At 45.9% G+C, this 13,613-nt stretch overlaps 1 long non-coding RNA gene across 1 annotated transcript; it reads right to left on the bottom strand.

Annotated features, from left to right (window-relative positions):
* Window positions 1-9,412: 9,412 nt before the first annotated feature.
* On the bottom strand, window positions 9,413-12,440 carry LOC139243795 (uncharacterized). Its single transcript, XR_011589721.1, has 2 exons — window positions 12,314-12,440; window positions 9,413-9,668 (listed from the first exon to the last, which is right to left on the bottom strand). It is a non-coding gene; the product is annotated as an uncharacterized lncRNA (long non-coding RNA).
* Between the last annotated feature and the right edge of the window lie 1,173 nt (window positions 12,441-13,613).

Genomic DNA, 13,613 nt, shown 5'->3' on the forward strand with positions numbered 1-13,613 from the left:
AATTGCGATTTCTAAGATAGTCCGTTCTCCACCAATTGCTCCTAAAAATCAGGCGCAAATCATGTGTAAACTTGGGCCAATGTTCTCAAATTACTTGTGGCAAACCATATTGCAATTTCACATTACACACCTACAGTTGCTCATGTGCTGCATGTGTTCCCCCTTGCTAATTTTATATTCCAATATGGCATCATCATCATAAGAAGGAGATCCGGAAGGCTCAGGCCAAACATGTGTCCTTAAAGAAAAAGGTTGGGAAAAATAATTCTAGAGCCTCCTGGATGTTTCGGGACTTACAGGGGAGGATTAAGAAAAAAAGGGACACTTATGTCATATATCAACGGCTAAATACTATAGAATCTTTAGAGGAATATAGAAAGTTAAGAGGCAAAATTAAAAAGTATATTAGGAACGCTAAGAGAAAGCATGAGAAAATCTTGGCCAGTAAAATTAAGGAAAACTCGAAGATGTTCTTTAAATATATTAAGAGTAAGAGGGTAACTAAAGAAAGGGTAGGGCCTATTAGAGACCATGAGGGTAATCTTTGTGTGGAGGCGGAAGATGTTGGGAGGGTTCTTAACGAATACTTTGCATCTGTTTTCACAAAGGAAAGGGGCAATGCAGATACTGCTATAGAGGAAGAGTGTGATATTCTGGATGAAATAAATATAATAGAAACATAGAAACATAGAAAATAGGTGCAGGAGCAGGCCATTCAGCCCTTCTAGCCTGCACCGCCATTCAATGAGTTCATGGCTGAACATGAAACTTCAGTACCCCCTTCCTGCTTTCTCGCCATACCCCTTGATCCCCCGAGTAGTAAGGACTTCATCGAACTACCTTTTGAATATATTTAGTGAATTGGCCTCAACTACTTTCTGTGGTAAAGAATTCCACAGGTTCACCACTCTCTGGATGAAGAAGTTTCTCCTCATCTCGGTCCTAAATGGCTTACCCCTTATCCTTAGACTGTGACCCCTGGTTCTGGACTTCCCCAACATTGGGAACATTCTTCCTGCATCTAACCTGTCTAAACCCGTCAGAATTTTAAACGTTTCTATGAGGTCCCCTCTCATTCTTCTGAACTCCAGTGAATACAAGCCCAGTTGATCCAGTCTTTCTTGATAGGTCAGTCCCACCATCCCGGGAATCAGTCTGGTGAATCTTCACTGCACTCCCTCAATAGCAAGAATGTCCTTCCTCAAGTTAGGAGACCAAAACTGTACACAATACTCCAGGTGTGGCCTCACCAAGGCCCTGTACAATTGTAGCAACACCTCCCTGTCCCTGTACTCAAATCCCCTCGCTATGAAGGCCAACATGCCATTTGCTTTCTTAACTCCCTGCTGTACCTGCATGCCAACCTTCAATGACTGATGTACCATGACACCCAGGTCTCGTTGCACCTTCCCTTTTCCTAATCTGTCACCATTCAGATAATAGTCTGTCTCTCTGTTTTTACCACCAAAGTGGATAACCTCACATTTATCCACATTATACTTCATCTGCCATGCATTTGCCCACTCACCTAACCTATCCAAGTCACTCTGCAGCCTCATAGCATCCACCTCGCAGCTCACACTGCCAGTGTCATCCGCAAATTTGGAGATACTACATTTAATCCCCTCGTCTAAATCATTAATGTACAATGTAAAGAGCTGGGGCCCCAGCACAGAACCTTGTGGTACCCCACTAGTCACTGCCTGCCATTCTGAAAAGTACCCATTTACTCCTACTCTTTGCATCCTGTCTGACAACCAGTTCTCAATTCACGTCAGCACACTACCCCCAATCCCATGTGCTTTAACTTTGCACATTAATCTCTTGTGTGTGACCTTGTCGAAAGCCTTCTGAAAGTCCAAATACACCACATCAACTGGTTCTCCTTTGTCCACTTTACTGGAAACATCCTCAAAAAATTCCAGAAGATTTCCCTTTCACAAATCCATGCTGACTTGGACCCATCATGTCACCATTTTCCAAATGCGCTGCTATGACATCCTTAATAATTGATTCCATCATTTTACCCACTACTGAGGTCAGGCTGACCGGTCTATAATTCCCTGTTTTCTCTCTCCCTCCTTTTTAAAAAAAGTGGGGTTACATTGGCTACGCTCCACTCAATAGGAACTGATCCAGAGTCAATGGAATGTTGGAAACTGACTGTCAATGCATCCGCTATTTCCAACAGGCCCTGGGGATTTATCGGCCTTCAATCCCATCAATTTCCCCAACACAATTTCCCGACTAATAAAGATTTCCCTCAGTTCCTCCTCCTTACTAGACCCTCTGACCCCTTTTATATCCGGAAGGTTGTTTGTGTCCTCCTTAGTGAATACCGAACCAAAGTACTTGTTCAATTGGTCTGCTATTTCTTTGTTCCCCGTTATGACTTCCCCTGATTCTGACTGCAGGGGACCTACGTTTGTCTTTACTAACCTTTTTCTCTTTACATACCTATAGAAACTTTTGCAATCTGCCTTAATGTTCCCTGCAAGCTTCTTCTTGTACTCCATTTTCCCTGCCCTAATCAAACCCTTTGTCCTCCTCTGCTGAGTTCTAAATTTCTCCCAGTCCCCGGGTTCGCTGCTATTTCTGGCCAATTTGTATGCCACTTCCTTGGCTTTAATACTATCCCTGATTTCCCTAGATCGCCACGGTTGAGCCACCTTCCCTTTTTTATTTTTACGGAATGTACAATTGTTGTAATTCATCCATGCGGTCTCTAAATGTCTGCCATTGCCCATCCACAGTCAACCCCTTAAGTATCATTCGCCAATCTATCCTAGCCAATTCACGCCTCATACCTTCAAAGTTACCCTTCTTTAAGTTCTGGACCATGGTCTCTGAATTAACTGTTTCATTCTCCATCCTAATGCAGAATTCCACCATATTATGGTCACACTTCCCCAAGGGGCCTCGCCCAATGAGATTGCTAATTAATCCTCTCTCATTACACAACACCCAGTCTAAGATGGCCTGCCCCCCAGTTGGTTCCTCGACATATTGGTCTAGAAAACCATCCCTTATGCACTCCAGGAAATCCTCCTCCACCGTATTGCTTCCAGTTTGGCTAGCCCAATCTATGTGCATATTAAAGTCACCCATTATAACTGCTGCACCTTTATTGCATGCACCCCTAATTTCCTGTTTGATGCCCTCCCCAACATTACTACTACTGTTTGGAGGTCTGTACACAACTCCCACTAACGTTTTTTGCCCTTTGGTGTTCTGCAGCTCTACCCATATAGATTCCACATCATCCAAGCTAATGTCTTTCCTAACTATTGCATTAATCTCCTCTTTAACCAGCAATGCAACCCCACCTCCTTTTCCTTTTATTCTATCCTTCCTGAATGTTGAATACCCCTGGATGTTGAGTTCCCAGCCCTGATCATCCTGTAGCCACGTCTCCGTAATCCCAATCACATCATATTTGGAGGAACTATTCAGCGGTTTAGCAGCTTTGAAAGTAGATGATTCCCCGGGCCCGGATGAAATGTATCCCAGGTTGTTGAGCGAAGTAAAAGAGAAAATAGAAGAGGCCTTGACCATCATTTTCCAGTCCTCTTTGGATCTGGGCATGGTGTCGGAGGATTGGAGGACTGCTAATGTAATACTCTTGTTTAAGAAGGGAGAAAGGGATAGGCTGAGTAATTACAGGCCTGTCAGCCAAACCTCAATGGTGGGAAAATTATTGGAAAAAGTCCTGAAAGACATGATAAATCTGCAATTGGAAAGGCAAGGATTAATTGGACAGTCAGCACGGATTTGTTAAGGGAAGATCGTGTCTGACTAACCTGATTGAATTTTTCGAGGAGGTAACCAAGAGGGTCGATGAGGGTAGTGCGTACAATGTAGTATATATGGACTTTAGCAAAGCTTTTAATAAGGTCCTACATGGTAGACTGGTCATGAAGGTTAAAGCCCATGGCATACAGGGCAAAATGTCAAGTTGGATCCAAAATTGACTTGGAGGTAGGAAGCAAAGGGTAATGATTGATGTTTTTGTAACTGGAAGGATGTTAGTGAGGTTCCGCAGGGCTCAGTACTGGGTCCATTGCTTTTTGTGGTATATATCAACGGTTTAGATTTGAATATAGGGAGCACGATTAAGAAGTTTGCAGACGACACTAAAATTGGCTGTGTGGTTAATAATGAAGAGGAAAGTCATGGGCTGCAGGAGGATATCAACCTACTGGTCAGGTGGGCAGAGCAGTGGCAAATGGAATTTAATTCAGAGAAGTGTGAGGGTTAATAAGGAAAGGGTAAACACATTAAGCGGTAGGCCACTTAATAGTGTAGAGGAACAAAGGGACTTTGAAGTGCTTGTCCACAGATCCCTGAAAGTAGCAGGCCAGGTGGACTAGGTGGTTAAGAAGGCATACGGAATGCTTGCTTTTATTAGCAGGGGCATAGAATATAAAAGCAAGGAGGTTATGCTTAAATTGTATAAGACTTTAGTTAGGCCACAGCTAGAATATTGCATGCAGTTCTGGTCGTCGTATTATAGGAAGGACGTGATTGCACTGGAGAGGGTGAGAGGAGATTTACTCTGATGCTGCCTGGAATGGAGAATCTTAGTTATGAGGACAGATTGGATAGGCTGGGTTTGTTCTCACTGGAACAGAGGAGGTTGAGAGGAGACTTCATTGAGGTGTACAAAATATTGAGGGGCCTGGACATAGTGGATAGTAAGTGTCTATTTCCATTGGTGGAGGGGTTTACTACGAGGGGGCTAGTTTCGATCGCCTGGATGGGTTGGAGAGGAATTTTCCCAGATTTTTCTCCCTAAATTGGCCTGGGCTTTTAATCTGGTTTTTGCCTCTCCCAGGAGATCACATGGCTCCGGTTGGGGTGGAGTATAGAATGTTTTAGTATAAGGGGTGTCGCAGTTGTGGTGAGGCGGATTGGTTGGGCTGGGTGCTCTTTGCCTTTCCGTCATTGTTCATAGGTTTATATGTAACCTTTAGGGCTGCTGACCAAGGGCCATGCAGCTCTTTGTTGGCCGGTGTGGACACGATGGGCCGGAATGGCCTCCTCCTGCGCTGTAAATTTCTATGTTTCTATGATTCATCGTAGGCGGTCCCTCGGAATTGAGGAAGACTTGCTTCCACTCCTGAAGTGAGTTATTTGGTGGCTTAACAATCCAATACGAGAGCCACAAACTCTGTCACAGGTGGGACAGATAGTTGTTGAGGGAAGGGATGGGTGGGACTGGTTTGCCGCACACTCATTCCGCTGCATGCGCTTGATTTCTGCATGCTCTCGATGTTGAGACTCGAGGTGCTCAGCGCTCTCTCAGAAGCACTTCCTCCACTTCGGGCAGTTTTGGGTCAGGTGTCAATGGGATGTCACACTTTATCAGGGGGCCTTTGAGGGTGTCCTTGTAGCATTTCTGCTACCCACCTTTGGTTCATTTGCCATGAAGGAGCTCCGCACAAAACACTTGCTTTGGGAGTCTCGTGTCTGGCATGCGAACTATGTGGCCTGCCCAGCGGAGCTGATCAAGTGTGGTCAGTGCTTCAATGCTGGGATGTTAGCCTGGACGAGGATGCTGATGTTGGTGCGCCTGTTCTCCCAGGAGATTTGTCGGATCTTGTGGCATCACTTTCCTATTGAAGCCTTTTCCTGGGACAGAGGCCTATTATCTGTGGAGAACACTAGTGTCAATGTATGGTTGTAGACTACAATAGATTCTGCTTAGCTGTAGGCAAAAATAAGTGAAGGAGACAGAATCATGATTCAAACTTTTAATAATGCAAACACTGCAATGTGACAGTTTAAACTTGTGTTTTAGCCAGAGTTGCTAATTGATGAGATTAAGCTGTTTGTTTAATATTAGAAGTAAATGAGCTTTGCCAGTTCTGTGCATCTGAGTGCCTGTGCCATGATGCAAACACGCAGAGGCACAGAACTAACTGCATGTTTAGCAGACCTGAAGAGTAGTTGGCTAATGTAATCGCAGGTCATAATACCTACCAATTGCAAACTGATTGATGGGTGCTAAGCCTGGCTCTTGAGTTCCTGCAATGTGGTGATCACCATTCAAAGTTGGGGCAAAGTAGACTTGGGCTTACAATTTAGGCTGACAGTACTGAGGGAGTGCTGCACTTTTGGAGGTGCTGTCTTCCGGATCGTTAAACCGAGGTCCTATCTGCCCCCTCAGGTGGCACTATGCGAAGAAAAAAAGAAAGACGTGCATTTATATAACATCTTTCATGGTGTCCAGACATCCAAAAGTGCACTTTTGAAGTGTAGTCACTGTTGTAATATAGGAATTGAGGCAGTCAATTTGTGTAGAGCAAGCTCCCACAAACAGCAATGTGCTAAAGACCAGATAATTTCTTTGTTAGTGATGTTTATTGAGGAATAAATATTGGTCAGGGCACTGGGTGAACTTGCCTGATCTTTGAATAGTGCCATGGGATCTTTTGCATTCACTTGAGAGGGTAGGTGGGGCCTCAGTTTAATGTCTCATCTGAAATACTGCACCCTCCAACTCAGTACTGAGGTATCAGCTTGGATTATGTGGTCAAGTTTCTGGAGTGCGACTCGAAACCACAACCTTCTGATTCACTGAGCCATGGCTGACACCTATAGATAACCTGGCCAATATTCATCTCTCACCCAACACCACCAAAAGCAGATTATCTCTCATTACTGTTTATGAAAGTTTGCTGTGTAACTTGGCTGCTGCATTTACAACAGTGACTACAGAACTGTGGAACACTTTGGGCATTGAGGTGGTGAAATGTAAGTTAATTTGTTAATTCACAAAATGGACAGGTAAAGATTATTGAGTATGTCCTCGCTGCCATGCTCCATCTCACAGTCGACAAGCTTCCCGCTGGAGTGGAACTAAACTACAGAACTAGTGGGAACCTGTTCAACCTTCGCCATCTCCAGGCCAGGTCCAAGACCACCCCAACCTCTGTCGTCAAGCTACAGTACATGGGTGACGCCTGCGTCTGCTCGCACAGAGGCTGAACTCCAGGACATAGTCAACATATTTACTGAGGCGTACGAAAGCATGGGGCTTACACTAAATATCAGTAAGACAAAGGTCCTCCACCAGCCTGTCCTTGTCACACAGCACTACCCCTCAGTCATCAAGATCCACAGCACGACCTTGGACAACGTGGGCCACTTCCCTTATCTCGGGAGCCTCCTATCAACAAGAGCAGGCATTGACGACGAGACCCAACGCTGCCAGTGCAGCCTTCGGCCACCTGAGGAAAAGAGTATTTAAAGACCAGCCCCTCAAAACTGTCACCAAGCTCATGGTCTACAGGGCTGTAGTAATACCCGTCCTCCTGTATGGCTCAGAAACATTGATCATGTACAGTAGACATCAAGTCGCTGGAGAAATAGCACCAACAATGTCTCCGCAAGATCCTACAAATCCCCTGGGAGGACAGACGCACCAACGTTAGCATCCTCGACCAGGTCAACATCCCCAACATTGACGCACTGACCACACTTGATCAGCTCCGCTGGGCAGGCCACATAGTTCGCATGCCAGACACAACACTCCCAAAGCAAGCGCTCTACTCAGAACTCCTTCACGGTAAACGAGCCAAAGTTGGGCAGCGGAAACATTACGAGGACATCTCTCAAAGCCTCCCTGATAAAATGCAATATCCCCACTGACACCTGAGAGTCCCTGGCCAAAGACCGCCCTAAGTGGAGGAAGTGCATCCAGGAGGGCGCTGTACACCTCGAGTCTCGTCACCAAGAGCATGCAGAAATCAAGGGCAGGCTGCGGAATGAGCATGCGGCAAACCAGTCCCACCCACCCCTTCCCTCAACGACTGTCTGTCCCACCTGTGACGGGGACTGTGGCTCTCGTATTGGACTGTTCAGTCACCTAAAAACTCATGTTAAGGGTGGAAGCAAGTCTTCCAAAATTCCGAGGGACTGCCTATGATGATGATTAAGGCATGGTGTAACTACTGTACTTCATCCCCACCTGCACTCTCTTGTAGGCCAAAAGTGTAAGCCAATTTAGGGAAAAAAATTGGAATATTCCAACACATCTACCTTATATATGCAGTTATGTGGTCACCTTCAGGAACTCACCCAGCCCCCTCTTGAATGCTTACAGCGAATTCACTCCACATGCTAGGAACTTGTTCCAGAAGTAAACCACTCTCTACGAAAACAGGTTTTCTTTTATTTAAAAAAAAAAGGAAGACTTGCATTTATACAGCACCTTTCATGACCTCAGGATGTGCCAAAGCGCTTTACAGCCAAATAAATACCGTTTTTGAAGTGTAATCACTAATGTAAGAAATGTGGCAGCCAATTGTACTCAGCAAGTTCCCACAAACAGTAATGTGATGTTTTTAGTGATATTGATTGAGGTATAAATATTGACCAGGGCACTGGGGATAACTCCCCCGATCATCTTAAAAATTGTGCCCTGGGATCCTTTACATTGGTTTAATGTCTCATTTGAAAGACTGCACCTCCGACAGTGCAGCAGTCCAGTCCCTCAGTACTGCCCTGGAGTACCAGCCTAGGTTTTTGTACTCCAGTCTCTGAAGTGGGACTTCAACCCACAATCTTTTGATTCAGCTGAGAGCGCTACCAACTGAGCCATGTTTGACACTAGGTACATTCTAACATGTCTCTTCTTCTTGGGCAGTCCTTCGGAGTGAGGATGACTTGCTTCCAAGTAACCTAGTACTTGCTTACATAACTTCTACTTTGCCCCCATGTCCTCTCTAACAAGTCTAGTTTGAATAGCCTATCCACATGGTCCTTTCATTATTTTAAATTTAGCTGTCCAAGAGGGAGAAAGTAGCTATTGCACCTGGGTAGATGGTTTGGCTGTACAATTCCTGATTTGTGCATTTCTCTCGATGGATTCAGCATATTTACACCCGAGTTAAGAAAACTTCTGTCAATGGTATAATTTTCCTACTGTCGGTGTGTCATGGATTAAATCAATCCGCCTAGACAGCTAATAAATGTACTTTGTTGGATTATTGACCAGCCGGCTAAGAAGTTGAAATCCTGACCTGGCATTTGATGGTGCCTGTGTGCCTTCACCAGAGCACATTCTACTTGCTGCAAGATGGTAGCACTACATAATGAGGAATGTGGTATTTGCCTGTCTGTCAATTAGACCTTTGACAACTACCAGTCTTTTAATGTGTAATAAACTTCGCATTAAACACGAGGTGTTGATGGGCATTATTACTTCCACATTTGGGACTGCACAGTAATGCAAATGCTAGCAATACACAGCAAGTTGCTCAATTTTTGAAAGCAACAGGTTAACCTTTTGTTAGAATGAGGTACTTTTGCTAGTTACTGACATTGCAATGAGGAATATTTAGAACAACAACTTGCATTTATATTTAATCGTCTTTAAATTAGAAAAACATGCCACGACACTTCAAGCTATAGCATTTCTGCTCAAATAAAAACATTTATTGTCTTTTTTTGTTGACTTTTTTCCAAACAATATGTTTGGTGAAGGCTTTAATTCATTACTGTGCTTAAGATTATTTTTTTCTTGCATAATAGATTTTCAAGCTGCAGTCCTGGAACCCTGTGGATCCACGATATCAGATCGTGATCAGTCTATCTGAGTTCTGCAATTCTGTTACAAAAGCAAAATACTGCGGATGCTGAAATCTCAGCAGGTCAGACAGCATCTGTGGAGAGAAAACAGAGTTAACGTTTTGGGTCGATGACACTTCGTCAGAACTGGAGAGTGTTCGGAAAAAACAGATTCTTAAGCACTGAAAGGGGGAGGGGAAGAAAGAACAAAAGGGAAGGTCTGTGATAGGTTGGAAGACGGGAGAGATTAGAGAGACCTCCCTCTGAACTAGTAGCACTCCGCTCGCTCAGATCCAACCCCAACCTTGTCATCGAACCTATTGATAAGGATGGCACTGTTTGACGTACCGACCTCTACCTTGCAGAGGCTGATCGCCAACTCTCTGATACCTCCTCCTACCTCCCCCTGGACCACGACCCCATTACTGAACATCAAACCATCATTTCCCAGACCGTCACTGACCTCATCTCATCTCTGGAGATCTTCCCTCCACAGCCACCAACCTCATAGTTCCCCAACCCCACACAGCCCGCTTCTACCTTCTTCCCAAGATCCACAAACAGGATTGCCCCGGTAGACCTATCGTTTCAGCCTGTTCTTGCCCCACAGAACTTATTTCTTCCTGTCTCGACTTTTTTTTTCTCCCATTGTCCACAGTCTTCCCATCTACATACGCGACTCCTCCGACGCCCTCCGTCACTAACAGTTTCCAGTTTCCCGGCCCCAACCGTTTCCTTTTCACTGGACGTCCAATCCCTCTACACTTCCATCCCCCACCAGGATGGCCTGAGGGCGCTCCGCTTCTTCCTTGAGCAGAGGCCAAACCAGTCCCTATCTACCACCACCCTCCTCCGCCTGGCTGAACTTGTTCTCACATTGAACAACTTAGAAACATAGAAACATAGAAAATAGGTGCAGGAGTAGGCCATTCGGCCCTTCTAGCCTGCACCGCCATTCAATGAGTTCATGGCTGAACATTCAACTTCAGTACCCCATTCCTGCTTTCTCGCCATACCCCTTGATCCCCCTAGCAGTAAGGACCTCATCTAACTCCTTTTTGAATATATTTAGTGAATTGGCCTCAACAACTTTCTGTGGTAGAGAATTCCACAGGTTCACCACTCTCTGGGTGAAGAAGTTCCTCCGCATCTCAGTCCTAAATGGCTTACCCCTTATCCTTAGACTGTGACCCCTGGTTCTGGACTTCCCCAACATTGGGAACATTCTTCCTGCATCTAACCTGTCTAACCCCGTCAGAATTTTATATGTTTCTATGAGGTCCCCTCTCATTCTTCTGAACTCCAGTGAATACAAGCCCAGTTGATCCAGTCTTTCTTGATAGGTCAGTCCCGCCATCCCGGGAATCAGTCTGGTGAACCTTCGCTGCACTCCCTCAATAGCAAGAATGTCCTTCCTCAGGTTAGGAGACCAAAACTGTACACAATACTCCAGGTGTGGCCTCACCAAGGCCCTGTACAACTGTAGCAACACCTCCCTGCCCCTGTATTCAAATCCCCTCGCTATGAAGGCCAACATGCCATTTGCTTTCTTAACCGCCTGCTGTACCTGCATGCCAACCTTCAATGACTGATGTACCATGACACCCAGGTCTCTTTGCACCTCCCCTTTTCCTAATCTGTCACCATTCAGATAATAGTCTGTCTCTCTGTTTTTACCACCAAAGTGGATAACCTCACATTTATCCACATTATACTTCATCTGCCATGCATTTGCCCACTCACCTAACCTATCCAAGTTGCTCTGCAGCCTCACAGCATCCTCCTCGCAGCTCACACTGCCACCCAACTTAGTGTCATCCGCAAATTTGGAGATACTACATTTAATCCCCTCATCTAAATCATTAATGTACAGTGTAAACAGCTGGGGCCCCAGCACAGAACCTTGCGGTACCCCACTAGTCACTGCCTGCCATTCTGAAAAGTCCCCATTTACTCCTACTCTTTGCTTCCTGTCTGACAACCAGTTCTCAATCCATGTCAGTACACTACCCCCAATCCCATGTGCTCTAACTTTGCACATCAATCTCTTGTGTGGGACCTTGTCGAACGCCTTCTGAAAGTCCAAATATACCACATCAACTGGTTCTCCCTTATCCACTCTACTGGAAACATCCTCAAAAAATTCCAGAAGATTTGTCAAGCATGATTTCCCTTTCACAAATCCATGCTGACTTGGACCTATCATGTCACCTCTTTCCAAATGCACTGCTATGACATCCTTAATAATTGATTCCATCATTTTACCCACTACCGATGTCAGGCTGACCGGTCTATAATTCCCTGTTTTCTCTCTCCCTCCTTTTTTAAAAAGTGGGGTTACATTGGCTACCCTCCACTCCATAGGAACTGATCCAGAGTCAATGGAGTGTTGGAAAATGACTGTCAACGCATCCACTATTTCCAAGGCCACCTCCTTAAGTACTCTGGGATGCAGTCCATCAGGCCCTGGGGATTTATCGGGTTTCAATCCCATCAATTTCCCCAACACTTCTCCTTTAACTCCACTCACTTCCTCCAAATTAAAGGTGTTGCTATGGGAACCCGCATGGGTCCTAGCTATACCTGCCTTTTTGTGGGATATGTGGAACATTCTTTGTTTCAGTCCTCTCCCTCACCTCTTTTTCCGGTACCTTGATGACTTTATCGGTGCTGTTTCCTGCTCTCGCCCTGAACTTGAAAATTTCATTCACTTTGCATCCAATTTCCACTCTTCCCTCACCTTCACGTGGTCCATCTCCAACTCTTCCCTTCCTCGACTTCTCCGTCTCCATCTCTGGGGATAGGTTTTCGACCAATATCCACTCATCATCATAGGCAGTCCCTCAAAATCGAGGAAAACTTGCTTCCACTCTATTTAAAAAAAAAGAGTTCTCAGGTGACTGTATATCTAGTACAGGAATTACAGTCTCTGTCACAGGTGGGGCAGACAGTGGTTGAAGGAAGGGGTGGGTGGATAGTCTGATTTTCCGCACGCTCCTTCCGTTGTCTGCGTTTGGTTTCTGCATGCTCTCGGTGACTAGACTCTAGGTGCTCAGTGCCCTCTCGGGTGCTCTTCCTCCACTTAGGGCGGTCTTGGGCCAGGGATTCCCAGGTGCCGGTTGGGATGTTGCACTTTATCAAGGAGGCTTTGAGGGTGTCCTTGAAACATTTCCTCTGCCCACCTGGGGATCGCTTGCTATGTAGGAGTTCCGAGTAGAGCGCTTGCTTTGGGAGTCTCGTGTCGGGCATGCGGACGACGTGGTCCGCCCAACGGAGCCCACAGCTACCTGGACTACACTTCCTCCCACTCCACATCCTGTAAGGACTCTCTTCGATCCCAGTTTCTCCGTCTCCGTCACATCTGCTCTGACGACGCCACCTTTCACACTTGTGCCTCTGACATGACTTCCTTTTTCCTCAATAGAGGATTTCCCTCCGCCATGGTTAACATGGCCCTCGACCGTGTCCGTTTTATTTCCCGCACCTCTGCTCTTGCCCCTTCCCCTCCCTCTCCGAACCATGACAGGGTTCCCCTTGTCCTCACCTTTCACCCCACCAGCCCCCACGTTCAACGGAGCATCCTCCGCCATGTCTGCCACCTCCAGCATGATTCCACCACCAATCACATCTCCCCCTCCCTCTGTGACAACCTCGTCCATTCCGCAGTCACCCCCAGCAGCCCTCCCCTTTCCATGGCACCTTTCTGTGCAAACGCAGGAGATGCAACACCTGCCCTTTTACCTCCTCTCTTCCCACTATCCAGGGCCGCAAATACTCCTTCCAGCGACAGCGATTTACTTTTGTACTACTTTCAATTATAGTATACTGTATTCACTGCTCAGAATGTGATCGCCGACATTGGGGAGATCAAGCGCAGATTGGGTGACCCACTTTGCAGAGCACCTCCGTTCAGTCTGCAAACGTGACCCTGAACTTCTGGTCACCTGTCACTTTAATTCTCCACTCCATTCCCATTCTGACCTCTCCGTTCTCGGTTTCCTACACTGTTCCAACGAAGCTCTCACCGCAAGCTCGAGGAA

Source organism: Pristiophorus japonicus, unplaced genomic scaffold (genome assembly GCF_044704955.1).
Source record: "Pristiophorus japonicus isolate sPriJap1 unplaced genomic scaffold, sPriJap1.hap1 HAP1_SCAFFOLD_1883, whole genome shotgun sequence".
In the NCBI taxonomy this organism is placed as follows: Eukaryota; Metazoa; Chordata; class Chondrichthyes; family Pristiophoridae; genus Pristiophorus; species Pristiophorus japonicus.